The 21732-nt window shown below is 37.7% G+C and overlaps 1 protein-coding gene across 5 annotated transcripts in view; it reads right to left on the reverse strand.

The window, feature by feature from the left end:
• The window catches only part of LOC144964838 (5'-AMP-activated protein kinase subunit gamma-1-like), a 378380-nt gene that overhangs the window by 157204 nt on the left and 199444 nt on the right, over positions 1-21732 (reverse strand). The window contains exon 1 of one of the 5 annotated variants that reach the window (XM_078899545.1): positions 4112-4504. The exons of the other annotated variants lie outside the window; for them this stretch is intronic. The gene's annotated coding sequence lies outside the window, so the exon portion shown is untranslated. Of the gene's footprint in view, positions 1-4111; positions 4505-21732 lie in introns of those variants that run through there. 5 annotated transcript variants of the gene reach the window in all.

Below are 21732 nucleotides of genomic sequence, written 5' to 3' on the forward strand. Positions count from 1 at the left end.
TCACCGTACTCAGGTGTAAAATGAATACTTGGACGTTAACAGCGTCGTCTTCGTCCAAAAAACATGTAATATCGTCTAACAGGCGTCATATGTCACGACCTACATGTTAAGTGTTGCTGCTGGCCAGAGACACCTTGTAAAGCGCTTTGAGCACGTTTAGTGGATATTGCGTTACATAAAAGCTCAAGTTTTTAGGATTGTTTTTTTTTTTATTTTAGTTCATCCCCACATAATACCGCATTGAGATGGATGGTCACCTATAACCAGGACAGAGTGTGGGAGGATAGTAGAGATAAAGTGGAACTAAAGAGGGGATAAAGAGGGTAAGAGAGAATTATTGAGTACAGATCGATATTCGCCAAACGGAAGCAGGACACGGAATAAGGATTAAATAATGACTGATCGGAGACACTGCCCATCATTTTAATAATGAATGACTTGCAGAACACCATTAATGGTTGATAACAATATCATAACAGTAACGTCGACAATGACAACGATAATAATGCAATGAAGATTGCATAATAGCTGTTACGTTAATGAAGTGTTTATTAGTAAGTGCGGAAAATCAAAAACTACAAGAGAGGAAATTTTAAAAATGTACCTCTTGTGCAGCTCTGTGGTCTTGTGGTATGACACACGCATTTTGGCCGGCAGGTCCAGGGTTCGAGTCCTGACCTGATCGGCAGGAGGTTGAGTCAATGAAATGTCTCTTTACTCACATTCTCTCAACATACTCATGTGTAAAATGTGTACCTGATCGTTGGCAGCATTGTCTCTGTCGAAAATAAAAATAGTAATATCGCCTGACAGGTGACCAACATCCATCGATCTATATTATTGTAAGTTTTACCCTGAAAAGCGCTTTGAGCATGTTTAGTATATACCGCACTATATAAATACTCAAAGCAAATAATGCTTGGGTAAAACAGTAACGGAATATTCTTTATTATTACATGAAAAACAGAAGCCTTTAAGGGTTAGAAAGGAATAGTTCAACCAGAAACCGAACAGAATTGATTGTAAGGATTTTGAGTCTCTCTCTCTCTCTCTCTCTCTCTCTCTCTCTCTCTCTCTCTCTCTCTCTCTCTCTCTCTCTCTCTGAGGGAATTCACTCATAAGCTTGACACATTCTTGAGCATAATAATTTGAGCATTTATAAACGTGCTCAAAACGCCCAACCAATAGCAACAACATGTAGGACGAGACACGACGCTGATTAAGCGATATAGAGAAAACGCTGTTAACGGTCAGGTACTTATTTTACAAATGAGTACGGTGAGAAAATGTGAGTAAAGAGTCTTTTCCAAGGACTCTACTATGCGGCGCTCAGAGCGGGACTCGAACCCTGGACCATCCAGTCCAAGGGTGAGTGTCATACCACAAAACCATATAGTCACAATCCTGAATTTGACGTCGACAATAACAATACCACATAGACAGGAAAAGTCAGACAAAACAATAAGAAAAAAAAAAACATCTATAAGTAAATTGACAGCATGACAGAGAGACGAATGTTAATTTTTTTTTTTTATCACACTAGGGACGCGTCACTTTCACTTCATTAAATCGTTACGAAGTCAGTGTTTTTGCATCGGCCGGCTGACTGAATCCAATTTTGTGCCATATTTCATGACGGGAATTCTTAGGTCGGGATAAGATTAATTCCCTGGATCGGACCGGTCAGCCTGTATATTAACCCTTTATAGGCGGGGTTACGGGATACGCCAATCCGACACTTTGGTCGAGACAGCATTGTCAGTCATGCCGTTCTGGCTTCACTAAAGCTGTTATTGCTCAATAAGAGAAAACGGTTCAGATTGCGTTTAAAATCGGTTATAATAATGTGATAATCTTTGAATAAATGTTTGAGTATAGCTGTTAAGCCTTCAGATTATTTTTAGATTTTTCATCAATGTCCCCTTCTAGCTGTTCCAAAACCGACCTCTCTTCTTAGCTTTTGCGGCTTCCATGTAAGAAGGCTTATCACGGGGGGAAGCTCAGCAGTTGGCACAAAGCCGGTCAAGATGGCTTCTATGGTCCAGCTGGAGTGAAGGGCCTGAGTAAGTAAGTAAGTAAGAAAGTATAACTGTTAAAGGGTTAATATACCGGACATGTCAGCCTGTTTATCAACCAGAACCAGGAAAACAACTGGTTGTTTATGACCTAAATATAAACTACTTATACTTATACTTACGTATTCTGATATACACTGTGCAGTCTTCCTTGCAGGGACAACAGCATTATGTAACACTCAATGACCAAGCAAACAATTCAAACTGACCCAAGGCCCACACCTACATTATTATCACGCATGATAGGTAAGGCTGAATCTTTACATACGATCAGGTGATCTTATTTTCTGAGACGAGATTTTATATTTAGTTCCGTGGTCCCGTGTGGTAGTCCTCTAGATAGCGCGGCTATTATGTGGTCGTGTGGTATGACACTCGCTTTCGGATTGGAAGCTCCTGGGTCCGTGGAAAGTTGTCTATGAATAAGAACTAAAAGATACAAGAAGGACACCCCCCCCCCCCTCCCACCTTCCTGAAAATCAACTTTTCTGATTACTTTTTGAGGTATTCTGATTTTTTTTTGCCGATGTGGGGGGGGGGGGGGGGGGGGGGAAGAGGGGGTGTCATTGTAGCGTATACGTTATACGTCCCCCCCCCCCCTTCTGCATCTTCAAAATATCCCATCAACCTCGTATCTATCGGATCTATAGTGGGTGCTGCAAGTCATAAGTCTGAAAAAACAAATATCGAGGTATCGAAGTCTTTGATTACAAGCGACTTTAACTGAAACCTTGGGCCCAATTCAGACACCAAAAATATAACTCCTTCAGAGCATTAGGCGCTTGTGCCAAAGTTGTCTTTTTTTTCGGGGTTTTTTTTTCTGTAGCGTGAAATAGACAGTAACAATTAATCGTTCTCCACTAGAGAGGACGTTAACGTCAAAGTTCTCTCTATCTGCAAATTTAATTCTAGCAGACGCATCAGCTCCAAATTATTATTGTGTGGGCAAAGGGGTACACTAAAATAAAATTAAAAAAAAAGGACAAAAACAAAACAAACAAATTCTGACCTAACCCGAGATGGGAACCAGTCCCCTTGTCTGGTGTTAAGTGTGATTGGAACCCCTTAACACCGTAAGATTGGATAGATTTTGATATTGTTGGGGATTTGTATCTTGTTTGTTGAAGCTGTTCTGGTGACAACATAAAATGGCAATGGATTATAGAGACCAACACTTAAAACACTCAGTACCTTGAAAGATAATGATAGTGTGCTCCCCATTGAAGGTTAACTGTGGAGTCAACTTCTATGGAGAGTATTCTACTACAAGTATTCTGCCATACCTTGAAAATAAATGCAGGTATTTAAAGCCAGATAATTTTATTGACTAAAATGACCCGCGTTTAGTCAATATTCACAAACATGGGACTTCAGTGAAATATGTTTAATACGTGATTTTTTTTTTCAGAGTAAGACAGTAATGCCCCCCCCCCCCTCTCTCTCTCTCTCTCTCTCTCTCTCTCTCTCTCTCTCTCTCTTTCTCTCTCTCTCTGTGTCTCTATCTATCTATCTATCTCTCTCACACAAACACATACACACTCTCTCTGTGTGTGAGTGTGTGTGTGTGTGTGTGTGTGTGTGTGTGAGTGTTTATTATTGACACAAGATCCAATTTGAATATAACACAACGCCCATCATTCAGATAGTGTTATACGTACGCCTATTGCATCGCTGACCCCCCCCCCCCCCCCCCTCATTATTTATTATTTGTAAATAAAACAAGTAAGGGCAACATACCCCTCCCCTACCCGGCTCTCAAAAATAAAACAAACAAAATCAAAAGAAAACAACAATTAAAACGACGAAAACATACGAAAGCATTAACCAAACTGCGTTGTATTAAGGACTTATTATGTAATAGAATACACATCAACTGCAGACCTGTACGAGGCCGTCGATAATATTGTCTGAAATCTTTTCACGGAAAAATATATTTGTATATTGTCGGAAATCAGACAATTGTCGGACATTTTACATGTCTGCAATAACTGTCAAAGAAATAGAAATGCGTCATGAGTAGTATTAATTTTACTCACCTGTGAATCATGGTCGCTTACGGCTGTTTCTTCAATGAAATTTTAAAGGTCAGGATTATAATGTTTAATTTTATATTCCTTCCTTAAATACAGTACAAATCTAAAGTGTCAACAATAGTTCTTAATAAATACAGTAATGTTCCTTTAACTAACTATAGAAACAAGTACGTTATATATTAATTATTCGAATTAGCAATCAGCACACGAATACAGAATATCACAAAACTCGAAATTGAATTTAAGTCGTGTCAACATTTTGTAATCAGGTTTTTATTTAAATATCTAAACAATGCAGTAACAAGCCACAGATGTTGAAAGGCTGGTTTCAATGTTGGTAGATTGTCAATTCGGCTGAAAGATATAAGTCCTGGAAATTCACCTATTAAATGTAGGCTACATAAAATAATATCACATTGACCATATTCTGTAAAAACGCAATTCTCTTCATGCTTTATATAACATTTAGATAATATTGACATGATCACTTAAGTCACCCGAGCGTGACGGCACTATCGGCAACAACAAATCAATGCTCTTCTGTTTCATTCAAAGGCATTAGTGGAATTAATAGAAAGAAAATAAGTCCATTATTCGCTTCTATACATGTATACAACTCTATAATGTGCTGATTCGTATGCCCAAAGTTAAAGAGGGAAAGTTTGAGTGCGATATGACTGCTTTTGAAACGTGAATTTACAATTGTTCAACTATTTTATTCTATCTCTTACAACATAGTGTGGTGTTTGACGGCCAGTTCCATTTTCCTGTCATGAGAGTTACCAATAAACCTCTGCATTGCAATACAAAAATATATCTACTTTCATTCTGACCAGAAAGAAAAACAACCTTTCAAGGAAGTCTTACTATTAAGAATATACTATTTGATATAGTATTTCTTGCAACAAAAGGGGTTTGTCATTGTATGGTAGAAATAGTGCTGTCGTGTATATATATGAGAGTACATTTTACGTTTTGACATTTACAATACAGCTTAAATGTTTTTTACTGTATAAATCATTACATGTAATTTTAATCTGTCGCAAACTTTAAAAAAAATAAGACTACAAGTATTTTTCCCCTGAAGCAAAACAAAATAAAAAATAAAAATCAGAACAAGACATAAAAAATCCCATAAAAACAAAAGCAAACTGAGGGATGTTCCTAAAATCAAATTTAGTAATAAGCAGCCTACTTTTGTATGGCAGCCACAAAGGATTATTGCTAACCTTGAAATCCGCATTTCAAGATGAAATTCTGTTATATATAATATTATAAACCCATACCATGAATAGAAAAAATGATGAACCTTGACATTTTGCGGGAAAGTGATTCTTGCCCATAATATTATAATAAAAGAATTAAAAAAGAATGATAATGTTATGGTATTTGACTTACATCCTATATCTCTTTGAATGTGCCTAGGGTATAACGTGGTAAAATGTGGAGTTATAATATGTTGATACATGACTTTGGAAGTCAAAATAATATAAGCCATAGATAATATAACTTCTACTGACCTGTTTACAGAAAAGCAAAATAAAATAATCATACAACAGAATAGAAACACACGATTACTAAGAATTCCTCACAATGATGAAGTCTCAAATAAGAATCTATAATAGAGATACACCAATATTACAACACAGATAGTCTCTGTACTTCATGTATGTTTCTTTATGCGGTGTATGTACCGGTCTCCGAAGACCGAATCATGAACTAAGAATAAACTCACATAAAAGGTCTATAATTTTCACTGTGCCAACCCGAGTGACCAGCAATAAGTACACGGACGGCCAGTGAGGTCAGCCAAGGCCCTCTATATAGTGTTATATAGAGGGCCTTGGGTCAGCCCGTTGCCACTGACCGGCCGGCCGGCCCCACGTTTTCGACCCCGTTTTTCCCTTACAGAAAGTCTCATCTGTTAACGTTAGAAAACACAGTAGACAGATTTTTAATATGAAACCTATCGTCACAAAAGGCTATTAATTATGTCTAATGTATTGACACAAACATGAAGCATGGATTTATATTTTATACATCATGGTGCAGTATAAATATAATTTCTTTCATTGCAAAAACTAAAAAAATAGTATTTCTTATCATTTTAGTGGTAAACTCACTATACGATATAATATGATCAATCCCCACATAATACCATTTTATGACATATTATAATGTACTATCAGAGAAGACTAGAATAGCTCAGGCGTCAGCCGCAGTGCAGCGCCGCAAACTGAGCTAGGGCGAGGCGCCACACAGCGCAGCTGGTATTCGAACTCGATACCTTTCGGGTAGGAAGCAGAGAGTGAACCGCTCAGCCACGCTGCCCCGAAATAATAGACATTATGTGTGTGACGCAAAAAACATTATACAGGTTAATGTTCTAGATGCTATGCAATCTTACACGATGTCCCCTTTCGAAGAACCTTAATGTTTGCAGCTTTTCTTTAATAATACAATGTAAACATGATATGAAGTGAATAGAAAAGTGCCAGAAGACAATAGAGAATAAAAATTTTTCGCGGCGGTGGTGGGGTTCGAACCTGCGACCTTATTGGTACGACAACTCCGCCTGGCAGGTGAGAGCGTGGCTCTACCGTGTGAGCTATCAACGAACACAAAAATATTCGTTTCAAACTCAAAGTCATTACTAGATCCCTCTCTCACCCACTTCTTGAGACCGCCGATTCGTTCGTACACCACCATCGCGAATAATTTTGACCAGCAGTTAAGCTTAATAGCCAATATTCTCAACACAAACATATAACATAGAAACGATTGAGACATTGAGTATGCTCCGGTGTATGGGGTGAATTTTTAATTCAGAAAAGTGAGTGGAGCAGGCACTTATGTTGGTAACAACAAGATATGAAGTGAATAGAAAAGTGCCAGAAGACAATAGAGAATAAAAATTTTTCGCGGCGGTGGTGGGGTTCGAACCTGCGACCTTATTGGTACGACAACTCCGCCTGGCAGGTGAGAGCGTGGCTCTACCGTGTGAGCTATCAACGAACACAAAAATATTCGTTTCAAACTCAAAGTCATTACTAGATCCCTCTCTCACCCACTTCTTGAGACCGCCGATTCGTTCGTACACCACCATCGCGAATAATTTTGACCAGCAGTTAAGCTTAATAGCCAATATTCTCAACACAAACATATAACATAGAAACGATTGAGACATTGAGTATGCTCCGGTGTATGGGGTGAATTTTTAATTCAGAAAAGTGAGTGGAGCAGGCACTTATGTTGGTAACAACAAGATATGAAGTGAATAGAAAAGTGCCAGAAGACAATAGAGAATAAAAATTTTTCGCGGCGGTGGTGGGGTTCGAACCTGCGACCTTATTGGTACGACAACTCCGCCTGGCAGGTGAGAGCGTGGCTCTACCGTGTGAGCTATCAACGAACACAAAAATATTCGTTTCAAACTCAAAGTCATTACTAGATCCCTCTCTCACCCACTTCTTGAGACCGCCGATTCGTTCGTACACCACCATCGCGAATAATTTTGACCAGCAGTTAAGCTTAATAGCCAATATTCTCAACACAAACATATAACATAGAAACGATTGAGACATTGAGTATGCTCCGGTGTATGGGGTGAATTTTTAATTCAGAAAAGTGAGTGGAGCAGGCACTTATGTTGGTAACAACAAGATATGAAGTGAATAGAAAAGTGCCAGAAGACAATAGAGAATAAACATGCTGCCTTTTGGCAATGATATTGCATTATAGAAATCGTTATAAACCGGCTAGTAGCTACATCGTGATAGTCCAGTGAACAGCTTCAGGCAGCCCCTACCGTTTTCTACTAGTCCAGTGAACACGCGGGTCGTATGGGCTAACTGGACTGTATAACTTTCTATAATATTATCAAGAAAAGGCTGACCACCTGAAGCAGTATCATAGGTAAAGGGACACACGTGCAAGATTGACAATGATAAAAATAAGGAGAATGATGTGGGTGATTTTTAACCCTTTCTGGCTATATTTCTGATCAAAGAAATTGAAGCGTAAAACAGTAAAAAAAAAAAAAACAACAAACAAAAACAAAAACAAAACAAACAAAAATACATAAAAATCTGCAAACAAACAAAGAACAACCAAAAATAATAAAATACCCCCCCCCCCCCCCCCCTCAACAAAATCCAGATCAAAACAAAGCAAAATAATAAAAAAAAAGAATAACAATAACAATAACAAATGCAACAACAACAAACCCCCCCCCCCCCCCCCCAAAAAAAAAAAAAAACCCCAAAAAACAAAAAACAAAACAAAACAAAAAAACAAAAAACCAGACAAAAAAACACTTAAAAAACAACAACACAAACAGAACAAAAAAAAACCCAAACAAATCAAAAAACAACAAATAAAAAACAAAACAATGTATTATGAGCTCATTGCTCAAAAAGGCTTTCAATAGAGGAATTGACTTTAAAAACCCTCTTAGTCACGTCCAGATAGAAAATGAGTTATCACTCACAAGGCATTATTAGAAACCTTAAAATCACCATATATAATTTGAAGTTTCAAAACACTTAGGGTATTGTTCTATAAGGAAATCAAGACATGTATTTTCCTCTGAAAGTCACTAAATAAATGACAAAATATTTACCGTTATCTGAATGATGAAAACTCGACTTTCCATCAGGATCTGATAGTATCTCCCAGTAAAATATACAAGAAAAACACAACACGGACATTAACGTGGCGGGACTCAATGGGAAGTAAAACCAAACGATGTAGCCTATTATTCTAACAAAATGTCTACGATTATGGTGGATTAAGTATCCATTGTCATAAACCACGTGATCTCTCATTTGATTAACTAGTTAACTGCCGTACTCTAGAAAAAATAGCATTGAATAATTTGACCAGAAAACTCGTCCTTCAAATATCGATCGATTTACATGACTCTCATCTTGGCAATAACTCTCAAACTTGGGACTTCGCGAAGTCTCAGGTTTGGTATTTTTTGACAAGACGAGGGCCATTCAAATATATCGATATTTGAGGGACGAGTTTTCTGCATGGTCAAAGTTTGAAATACGCGTCTTTCCAGAGTAAGTATACTGACTGCGGTTAACTGGTTAATAATAATTGTCCACCATTGAATGGCACCGATTTAACGACATTAACTTATATTAATGTAAATGGTGCTGCTCGAAGCTCGAAGAAATAAATAACAATGTGAAATTGAATGTAAGCTCCAAGTTAATTACGAAAACAGATAGAATGGACGTTTCGAGTTTACCCTTTATCTACAAACAGGATGAATGAAACACTACAGATGAATGAGACGATGTGGTAGTGGCGTTGTTAAGATGGATAAACAAAACATTTGTAATTAAATTAAAGCTTACATTCAATTTCACATTGTTATTTATTTAATTTATATTAAAGAGTTCCACTGATCGTATCTACCGCGTTTTAGTATTCATATTATCATGATCGTACGAACACACTCCTACAAGGTAAACTTGACCATCACCTGCAATTTAAACGACTCCTTAATGATAGTACTTAACCCTCCCTTACAATCGAAATCTTCACAATTTGGCAACGATGCTATAAACATATTTCTTATTCAAATTTGTACTGTAGGTACATTCCAAATTTTGAAGAAAGAAAAATCTTTGTTCACTTTATAGAGAACTTAATGTTGTTTTGTAGAGCTTGTTTTGCAAACTACATGATGTCTAGCATGTTTTGAGGTTTGAGGGGGGAAAAAATCAATTTTTGTGTCGGGTAGGCATGACATTTTGGAAAAAGTACTAAAAATGGCACTAAGGTGAGATTAATTAAGTTGAACTAAAATGTGTAAAAATATTTAAGTACGAACGTTTTCGTAGGAAATCTTAATCTTATGTTAATTTGGAGAGTTTTCTCTTGAAAATAAAGCTATATTATTTATGGGATGTCATTTTCACTCCGGGTCTCTAGTAATAACAGCTTTTATCTAGTACTATACATTTTATTTTCTAAAACAAAAGTTATGAACAGATTGACTTGAGCTTGAATTTTATTGAATATTTCCTTGTTTCGTTCAAGGCTGGATGGAACACTTTTACTGATGAACTATCAAATGGCAATTTATTCAAATTAGGTAAATCATGGAATAATGATTGTCATTAATTATATCAATTAATGTTAAATTGTGATATTATAGGTTACATGATTTCAATATGTTTATGTGAAAAAAATATAAATGCCTACTCAATGAACATCACGTGAATTGTTTATTTACATACTTAATTATATTTTGTTGTTGCTTATTTTTAAATATAAAAAACTCACTCGTAATACTTTCAAACACTTCGTTTTAAAATGAAACAATATTCACAATTACCAACAACAAGATAACAACCTGACAAGCCTAATATTAATCTTAAAATATTGATTTTATCTAATAATTAAAAATAAAAAATAAAGTCCTCTTTCAAATTCAATGAATAATGAATAATATAGTCCTACAGACTGATTTCAATAGAAGTAAAACAAATAACTGAAATAATACAATGCAATATCGGCTGTGCATAGCCTAAAATAATATGCCATCAGCTTTTTGAATCAACTCATTTGCGTTTTAATCAAAGCCAATCTAAATAACATTATAGATAACCTCGGCTTCTTAAACTCTGGGTAGGTGATATAATTATTATAACTAGATTGTAATTATAACAACAATAACAAACCTTGCGAGCTTACACAATTTATCCCACATAAGTTATAACATCACGTTAAGGTAGTAAAGTAATAGCACTCATTTAGACAGGTAACTATAGAAAATATTATTATTAATATTTTAATTAATTACTGTCCCTACCCCCAGATGAGGATAATAAGACTCAGCGAGACAGTGAAGACACAGATAAACTCACTGCCTGATCTCTACCACGGTGTGGTGTGGCCACTGTGTCATTCTACCATTCAAGTTACTGCGGTTCACAGTCAGTTCCACTGACCCGTCACACGCGCTTTGAACTCACACCACGCACGTGTAGATTTGTTATCTGATAGCGATATCAGAAAAGTGAGTGGAGCAGGCACTTATGTTGGTAACAACAAGATATGAAGTGAGTAGAAAAGTGCCAGAAGACAATAGAGAATAAAAAATTTTTTCGCGGCGGTGGTGGGGTTTGAACCTGCGACCTTATTGGTACGACAACTCCGCCTGGCAGGTGAGAGCGTGGCTCTACCGTGTGAGCTATCCACGAACACAAAAATATTCGTTTCAAACCCAAAGTCATTTCTCTCACCCACTTCTTGAGATCGCCGATTCGTTCGCCACCATCGCGAAGTAATTTTGACCAGCAGTTAAGCTTAATAGCCAATATTCTCATCACAAACATATAACATAGAAACGATTGAGACATTGAGTATGCTCCGGTGTATGGGGTGAATTTTTAATTCAGAAAAGTGAGTGGAGCAGGCACTTATGTTGGTAACAACAAGATATGAAGTGAGTAGAAAAGTGCCAGAAGACAATAGAGAATAAAAAAATTTTTCGCGGCGGTGGTGGGTTTGAACCTGCGACCTTATTGGTACGACAACTCCGCCTGGCAGGTGAGAGCGTGGCTCTACCGTGTGAGCTATCCACGAACACAAAAATATTCGTTTCAAACCCAAAGTCATTTCTAGATCCCTCTCTCACCCACTTCTTGAGATCGCCGATTCGTTCCCCACCATCGCTAAGTAATTTTGACCAGCAGTTAAGCTTAATAGCCAATATTCTCATCACAAACATATAACATAGAAACGATTGAGACATTGAGTATGCTCCGGTGTATGGGGTGAATTTTTAATTCAGAAAAGTGAGTGGAGCAGGCACTTATGTTGGTAACAACAAGATATGAAGTGAGTAGAAAAGTGCCAGAAGACAATAGAGAATAAAAAAATTTTTCGCGGCGGTGGTGGGGTTTGAACCTGCGACCTTATTGGTACGACAACTCCGCCTGGCAGGTGAGAGCGTGGCTCTACCGTGTGAGCTATCCACGAACACAAAAATATTCGTTTCAAACCCAAAGTCATTTCTAGATCCCTCTCTCACCCACTTCTTGAGATCGCCGATTCGTTCGCCACCATCGCGAAGTAATTTTGACCAGCAGTTAAGCTTAATAGCCAATATTCTCATCACAAACATATAACATAGAAACGATTGAGACATTGAGTATGCTCCGGTGTATGGGGTGAATTTTTAATTCAGAAAAGTGAGTGGAGCAGGCACTTATGTTGGTAACAACAAGATATGAATTGAGTAGAAAAGTGCCAGAAGACAATAGAGAATAAAAAATTCGGCGATCTCAAGAAGTGGGTGAGAGAGGGATCTAGAAATGACTTTGGGTTTGAAACGAATATTTTTGTGTTCGTGGATAGCTCACACGGTAGAGCCACGCTCTCACCTGCCAGGCGGAGTTGTCGTACCAATAAGGTCGCAGGTTCAAACCCCACCACCGCCGCGAAAAATTTTTTTATTCTCTATTGTCTTCTGGCACTTTTCTACTCACTTCATATCTTGTTGTTACCAACATAAGTGCCTGCTCCACTCACTTTTCTGAATTAAAAATTCACCCCATACACCGGAGCATACTCAATGTCTCAATCGTTTCTATGTTATTTGTTTGTGATGAGAATATTGGCTATTAAGCTTAACTGCTGGTCAAAATTACTTCGCGATGGTGGCGAACGAATCGGCGATCTCAAGAAGTGGGTGAGAGAGGGATCTAGAATTGACTTTGGGTTTGAAACGAATATTTTTGTGTTCGTGGATAGCTCACACGGTAGAGCCACGCTCTCACCTGCCAGGCGGAGTTGTCGTACCAATAAGGTCGCAGGTTCAAACCCCACCACCGCCGCGAAAAATTTTTTTATTCTCTATTGTCTTCTGGCACTTTTCTACTCACTTCATATCTTGCTGATAGCGATATGAAGGGAAACCATGAAACTCAACGGTACTAATGATGTGTGTGTGTGTGTGTTACTGGCGGTGTTTTCTTTGTCAAATCGGTGCGCTAAGCGCCACAGCTAGGCAGAAGCAGCCATGCCATTGTCAGTCATGATGATTCGTGGCTGAACTTTCATCAACTCGTACTGAGGGCCTTGAACGGGGTCACCTTGACCTAAATCGAAGAATTTATTAACTGATAAATGCCAAGTATTGGCGGTTGATAGAGAGTGGTGGGGTGTTCGCCTGGAACATAATAATACTAACGAAGCTATAAAAATAGATTTAGGCTAATACAAAGTATTGATGTTCTTCAGTTCTAACCGACTAGAGAATCGTTACCAACCTGACTTAATTTTTATCTAGTTTGTTGACGAGAATAGGCTTCAACAGTCGTGACGTCACTTTCCTCGTAATGACGCATAGTAACTCAGTAACTGGTTCTAAACTATCGGAACAATGGCGGACGCCTTTATGAAGTACTTCTCCGACGAGCATAAAAGTGTATCCAGAGGAGAAAAACATAATCCTGATCATGTTTTGACTTTTATACATTTTGATCACATGACATTGAACAAGTTCTAGCCAGCATGAAGAATAAAAAGCAATCTGCTCGTTGCTGGGCGGACGTGATTCAGACTATTGAATCCAATTTGTGAGATTTTAATGCCTCTCTGTCAATATTAAATGTATAGCAAAGATCTGAGTGGTGTCATCTTCATTCTAAACTTTCCTTTTCCAGAAATACCGTTTGTGAATAAATATAATTTGATCTAATTATCTCTGTTTCATTTTAAACTGCCATTTATTTGTGCACGTGTGTGTGTATATGTGTATGTGTATGTGTGTGTGTGTGTGTATATATATATATATATTGTATGTGTGTGTGTGTAAGCAATGTACCATGAGCTGATGTGTGTATGTATGTGTGTGAGGAATTTTACTTACATTGTGTAAGACTTATGCAATTGATGTCAAACGCTTTGAGACCTTCCTTGGCATAAAGTGAGGTTTGTTGTATTGTTTCTTTTAAATGAAGTAATGGATAAGCTAGTTAGTGTAGAGGACGCATGTATTGTATTTGTAAATAACATCCTAAAACACCTTGAAGAAAAAAGATCATAAGCACGGCTGCTTTTTAATGACTTCTCTTCTGCCTTCAATACAATTCAACCACATATTATGATAAAAACGCTTTTAGATTTAAATGTGAGCAATAGCATCATAGCTTGGATTTTGTAATTTTTAACAAATAGAGTTCAGAATGTAAAACTAAATATGTAAAACTGGATGACACTTTTTCTAGCCCAAAAGCATTACACATGGGAGCCCCTCAAGGTTGTGTTTAGTCACCAACCCTCTATACCCGCTACACAACCGTCTATACCCTCTACACAAAGGACCTTTTATCATTTATTTGCCTTACTATTTTCAGAAATTTATTTGTCTATGTCTGTAGACAATGTACATTTACAGAAATGGATTAATAAAACGTATCCACCTTATCTAATCTTATCTTATCTTAAAGCGCTGTAGAATTGTTATTATTATTATTTATTATCATTAATGTTCTATTCTGGCTTACAACTTTGAATCTAAAAGGTATGACTTCTGAAACGACACAATTAAAAAGCATTGGGCCCTTACGAACAAATTTACTTTAATTTTCAATTTTCTAATACGATTAGCCTTTTCTTTTTTTATTGGAGCATTCACAATATACGACATCATATTATCATAGTCTGGTGACCTGGGTCGAGTGATACAAGCGTGTCGTAATGCCTTAAATGGGAACACAAATTGGATGAAATCAATGTTTCAAACACATTCTTACTTTCAAAGTCATAAGGCACAGAGAGCAAGATATTATTCACCTTTTCTTTGTCGCCAAATCGGACATTTGGTTGCTACCCTTAAGACACCAGTTTCACGTAAAGTATTTAATTTCTTGTCAGAGCTAACAGGCCTAGCAACCCAACCACCACCAGATCGAATAGGGTTATAAAGAATATCTTGACCTAATGAGGGACTGAAACTTGTCCCGTTGTATGAGTGGGTCTGTTTATGAGTTAAGAGTTTTCTAGTCAAAATTATCTAGAGAGAAAAATGTTTCCTCAGTGTTAGGCAATATTATATTTACAATTATTGTTTTAATTCGATTACTTTGGAATGGCTCTGAAAAAAAAACCCCACAACAATACAGTTTGAAATTTTGGCCAGAAAAGTCGTCCTTCAAAAATCGATGGATTGACATGACCCGCATCTTGTCAAAAAAACTCTTAAACCCAGGACTTGACTTCGAAGTCCCAGGATTGAGAGTTTTGAACAAGATGTGAGTCATTTTAATCGATTTATATTAGAAGGACGACTTTTCTGGCCAAAATTTCAAAACTGTGTTATTGTAATTTTTTAAGAGCCCTTCCAAATTTTTTTTAAAAAAGTGTTTTGTTCAAAACTACGACAATAAAGTGGATTGGAGGGGAGGAGGTGGGCTGAAGAGCTTTATCAGATTGAATGCAATGCACCTGATTCATTTCAAATTCAATGCGTTTTAACGGAATGAAATGGCATTAATCTAAAAGACCGTTTGTCCCACGGGGCAATTTTAATTATGTAAATGAACTGCTTGCCGGATAACAATAATCTCTATCGGGAGATGAAACATAGTTGTTATTTCACACATACACACACACACACACACACACACAAACACACACATACACACAAACACCCATACACAGAAAGGTAATCCTTGAGCATGCTTCAAGTCGCCAAAGCGTATGATCCACTATCTCCGCTTCCACAACCAGCAGCAATAGTAATAACAACGCCACGAGCACGACCGCCACCACCATAGTCACGAACTTCATCATCATCATCATCATCATCATCATCATCATCATCATCATCATCATCATCATCAACAACAACAACAACAACAACAACAACAACAACACCATCAGTACAACCATCACGGCTATAAACAATATAGATTTAAACGGATCGTGCACTCTTAAACCCTCTCCGTAATTGAACCACTAGGATCAAAACAGAAAATATCGGAGAAAAACAAGTCAGAACAAAGGCCTAGTTTCCATCCTCCGATTTTCTCTATTTGTACAAGATATAACAGGCAGTCACAAACAGTCAAAACGAGGTGGTATATTTGTGATCGAATACAGTCAATGCCGATTTAACCGAAACCCGAAAGACTCAGAAATGATGTTGGTTAAATGACTTATAAAATAACTTGAGCATTTATATAGAGCAATATCCACTTATAGCGCTCAAAATGCTTTACAAGGGGTCCCTAGACAACAGCAACACTTAACATGTAGGTAGGACGAGACATGACGCCTGCCATATAACAATATTTTTTTTTCTCGTGAAAATCAGAACTTGAGATGTTTGATCCGCCGACCATCGATATTCGAATTTTCAGGCATTGATGAAAAAAAAGATGTGTGGCTATCTGCTCCTCTTGTAGTATGACATTTGCCGTCGGATCGGAAGGTCCAGGGTTCGAGTTTCGTTCTGACCGGCGCATAGATGTTCTTTGGAAAAGGTTCTTTACCCAAATTCTCTCATCGTATTCAGGTGTAAAAGGAGTACCTGGCCATTAACAACTTTGTCTCCTTAGGAACAAAAATACAATTATAATATCGTCTAACAGGCGTCGTGTCCCGTTCTACATGTTGAGCGTTGCTCTTAGTTTGGGTTCCTTTGTAGAGCGATTTGACCAAGTTTAGTGAATATTGCTCTATATAATAATATACGCTCTATTCTAGATAAAGTTTGGAATGTAGTCAAATCCGACGTAATAGTGAATTGAGGCGATGGATCAGATAATTTAGAGGTTTATAAATTCTGAACTAGACGTCTATTTCCCTTCTTGCATAATATTATTATTAGCGAGGAGATCATTATTTTTACGCCTTATTATTATGTGTACACTTGGTACTAATACAATTTTGGGACCTTAGGTCTTGCTCGGGTAAATATATTACCAAATACGTTAAGAAGCCTACTTGAGAAGTTCCCCTCAAAGACTGTCTCGGACCCGAGCCTTATACGGGTTATTCAAATTAAGAATGAAAAGGCCATGGCTGGTGTTACATAATATATTGCGATATTTACATAAATTATGTTGTAAATGAGGATACTATACTGAATAGTACCGACAAATTCGTAGAAATACGAGCACCAGCTGTTAGGCCGCATAAGCATCTTTTATTCAATTAGACCTGAATAAAAAATATTTAAAAAAAAAAAAAAGGGGGGGGGGGGGGGAAGAGAGATGGTGCTGACGCCATAATAGGAAATTTCTAGCCTCATTGACTCCTCATGGGGATTGGGGATGAATTGGCAAGATATAAAACAAGACAGTTATAATATATTATAGTGACAACTGTATTTTACCTCGGATGTGTGTGTGTTTGTGTTTGTGTGTGTGTGTGTGTGTGTGTGTGAAAGGGGGGGGGGGGGGGGATATGGTCTTTGCTTGAACCCCAGATGGTACTAAAATTGCTACAACCAGCCATCCCATGTGGCCTTGATCAGATCACCTTGTCCAAGCTCACTTTACCGTCTTGACTTACTTGCAAGTCTAGCGCACTCTGGAAAAACCCATATTTAAAAAAATTGGCCAGAAAACTAGTCCTGAAGTCCCAGGTTTGAAAGTTTTTGCCAAGATGAGGGTCATTTAAATCGATCGAATTTGGAGGACGAGTTTTCTGGCCAAATTTTTAAATATGGGTCTTTTCCAGAGTACGACAGAAATGTCATGTGTTGCTATCTATCGGTTTGCAACCCCATTTACTGCGCATCACGTTTGGTGGATATTGCTCTATATAACTGCTCAAATAAATGAATCAGATTCTGTTGAATCACCCTGAATGTTTAAGTGTAAAATAAAGAACTCAATATCATACAGACCATACAGTATTATTATTCCTAACATTGAATTCAATTGACTATACAAAAATATCGCCAGCAGCCATGTTTAAATAAAAATAATAATTAAAAAAAAATATCGACTAAGAACGCTTCGAGAGGGTTAAAAATATGATCACTCATTACATCGACACCGAGTAATGTTGACAATCCTGATATAAATCACGACTATTCCTGACGGGCACGTTTCTTATCACACGATATTCGATATCAAATCGTGTATAGTCAGCAAGATCGTTAAAGGGGACATAAAATATAATCTTATGACAGTTCACTCTGACTCTGACACTAGCATAAGCAAGTCGTGGCCTATAAAGTAGTCCTTCAGAGCCAGTACGCGCATGGACCCTTAGTTTATCCCGGCTACTATAGCGTGAAACGATCAATAGCAATTGTTTGCTACCCTTTGGATAGGACGCTAGTCTATCGCTAAGCACTTTACGCCAGATCTAACAGACCCAGCTACCCAATCACTGCTGGGTGGACAAGAGGGTCAGAAAAAAAAAATCTCGACTTCATCCGGGATCGATCTAGGTCCCTATGCATGTGAAGCGAGTGCTCTAACAACTGAGCTACCGGGGATCCCTATATATGGCCTATATCTGTATGAAAAATGGAAAGTCTTATTATGACTTGACTTACTTGACTTAGATGCCTTTCGCGTCTCGACCGAAAGATCGGGTCGCCTTGGCTGTTTCCAGTATTTCCTGTGTGAGGTGTCTCCAATATTGCCGGTCCTCTGCTAGGGTTCTCAGATTTTCAAGGTCCCCTGCCGTTATGAGACTAATGCTTTGTCCAAGTGTTGTGAGGTTTTTGTTTAGGATCACAGGGAGTGTTGTGATCGGTCTTCCTCTGAAAAGGTTCCCGTGTTTTTGGAAGTATCCCGACATGGCTTGGTTTGCTGGTATGTTTTTGTCCCTGCGTAGTATGTGACCGAAAAGTTGCCATCGTTGTTGTAAAATGTCAAGGGAGATTGGTCTTTCTTTTGTGATCTTATAGAGTGATTCATTTGAGATCTTTTTGGGGTATTTGATGTCCAGTACCCTTCTTAGCTGTGTGCGGTGGAAGGCATCCAGATGTTCTTCTTCGGATTTTGTCAACGCCCAAGTGCCGCAGTTATACAGAAGTACCGGTTTTACAAGAGCACGGTACAGTTTCAGTTTGGTTTTTCTCTTTATTTTGTCACCTCTAATCCATACATTGGTGAGTTTACTGAGTGCGGCGTTTGATAGCTGTTTTCTTCTTTGTACATCCTCGGTGTCTCCAATTAGTGAGCCGACTTTCTTTGTTCTTTTCCATTCCTCTTTGTTCCTCGATATTGTTGTAAATTCGGTTTTATTGGCATTGACTTGGAGGTTATATTTCATGAGGGTATTTTGTATGATGTCTATATTTGCTGGTGTTGATCCAATAAAATCGACATCATCTGCATAGGCGATTTCTCTAGGGATTGCATTCTCAATATGAGTCGTTGGTTTTGGAATGACTTTTCGAACTTCTTTCAGAGCGTGTTCTAAGTATATTGTGAACAGAATCGGGCTCAGACTATCTCCTTGGGGGGTCCCGATGTTACTTTCGAACTGCGTCTGTTTTGTGGCCCCGTATATCCTTGGTTGTATCTTTGTGTTGCTGAGGAGAAATCGGATTATTCGGAGCTCGTCTTCGTCTACTATTTCTGTTAATATCTCCAAAAGTTTTCCTCTGTCGATCGTATCAAAGGCTGCGGACATATCGATTCCGGTTATTGTTATGGATATGTTTTCTTTGAGTGCCTTTGCTGCCAACCATTTATGTGTCCATACAACGTCCGATGTGCTTCGGTCTTGGCGAAACCCGCTTTGGCTATGTGATAGATATTTTTCTATTTTCGGTCTAATTCTGTTGAGGACAATAGTTGACAGTGTTTTTCTTATGGTATTCAGTAATGTTATTGGGCGCAGGTTGTTTACGGGTCCTTTCGTTTTTCCTGGTTTTTGTATTGTAATTAGGACACCGCTGTTTATGTCCCAGTCTTTGTGTGTTGAGAATGTTTTGTTCATTATGTTTGCAATGCTCAGATCCAGGGAGAGGGTACCGTATTTCAGCAATTCAGCGGGAATTTCATCTTCGCCTGGGGATCTGTTATTGTTTAGGCACTTTATGCTATTTCTAACTTCAGTTGTTGTGATGCGGTTGTTTAGGTCTCTAGGGTTTCCTGAGAAGGGCGATATTTGTGAGACTTGTTTGTGAAATTTCTGCTGGAAGTGGTCAGTTACAATGTCAAGGATATCGTTGGGATTTGTTGTCTGTTTGCCAAATTTATCCTGTAGTTTTGGGTTCTCGAATGGTTTTCGGTTCAGAGATTTCGTCGCTTTGAACATAGACGATGCGTTATTTTTGGACTTTTCTATGTCTTCCACTTTTTTGTCTAATTCCTCGTTTCTGTGTTTTATTGTAAGTGATCGAATTGAATGCAGTCTTATTATATTCGACAAAATTAAGTAAGGTAGAATAGAGTTCATTTTAAGAATAAAACACGCACTTTTAAAATCCCTTTTGGCCATAACATTTTTTTCCTATATCGATATTTTAAAAGGACTCGGTGCTTGTCAAAATTGTGCTCCAAACATAACCCTCTTTAGTTGAATATGAACGGGAAGAAATCAAATAAATTTCTTCGACTGTCAATTTATGTTCACGTGAAACTTCCTTTTAAGTCGTGAGTCATTTTAAGCTAGATATTGTTAAAAATGGAATTTTCTAGTCAAAATCCTATATTCAAATATATATATATATATATATATATATATATATATATATATATATATATATATATATATATATATATATATATATATTCATCTATCTATTGTGCAGCTATGTGGTCTTGTGGTATAACACTCGCCTTCAAGTCGTAAGGCCCTGAATTCAAGCCCCGCTCTGAGAGGCGCATAGTTGAATCATTGGAGAAAGGCACTTTTTCACATTTTCTCATCGTACTCAGGTGTAAAATGAGTACCTGGCCATTAACAGCGTTGTTTCTGTTAGAAAAAAAACGTAATATCGCCTAACAGGCGTCGTGACTCGTCCTACATATTGTGTTGCTGCTGGCTAGGGACCCCTTGTAAACCTTTTGAGCACGTTAAGAGGATAATGCTCTATATAAAGGCCCACGTTGTAGTTTTGTTGTTAATTTTTTTTAAGTTAGCTATTGCTGGGTAATATCAAAGGCCTGGCTTCTTCCACCTCTGCTTTCATTTCGATTTTCCCAGTGGCTCAGATGTCAACATATTATGTTGTCCAATATTGCCTAACGGAATTATCAATCCTAATATTGAAGTATTCTATTTGCATTATATTAATTTATTTAGCGATACTGAACCATTATAAAAAAGTACGAGGTCGATATTTCTTCACTCTACCCCTCTCCACCATCTCCCCCACCTAAAAATCCCATCTTTCATACTTGTAATTAATATTGATTCGAAAGTGGCTGGTAAAAAAAAAAACAACCAAAAGAAAACTCTTGTATCACACACATGCACCCATAGCCACACACACACACACACACACACACACACACACACACAAATACACATATACCGAAAAAAAAACCACTAACACACATACACACACACACCTGTAATACACAAATATACACACGTACACACACAAACTCAAACACACATATACACACACAAACACACACACACATACACATACACCGACACAAACAACTGTA

The sequence above is a fragment of the Berghia stephanieae genome, chromosome 2 (assembly GCF_034508935.2).
Source record: "Berghia stephanieae isolate SIO BIC M18660-M18661 chromosome 2, UCSD_Bste_1.3, whole genome shotgun sequence".
NCBI classification, from domain to species: Eukaryota; Metazoa; Mollusca; class Gastropoda; order Nudibranchia; family Aeolidiidae; genus Berghia; species Berghia stephanieae.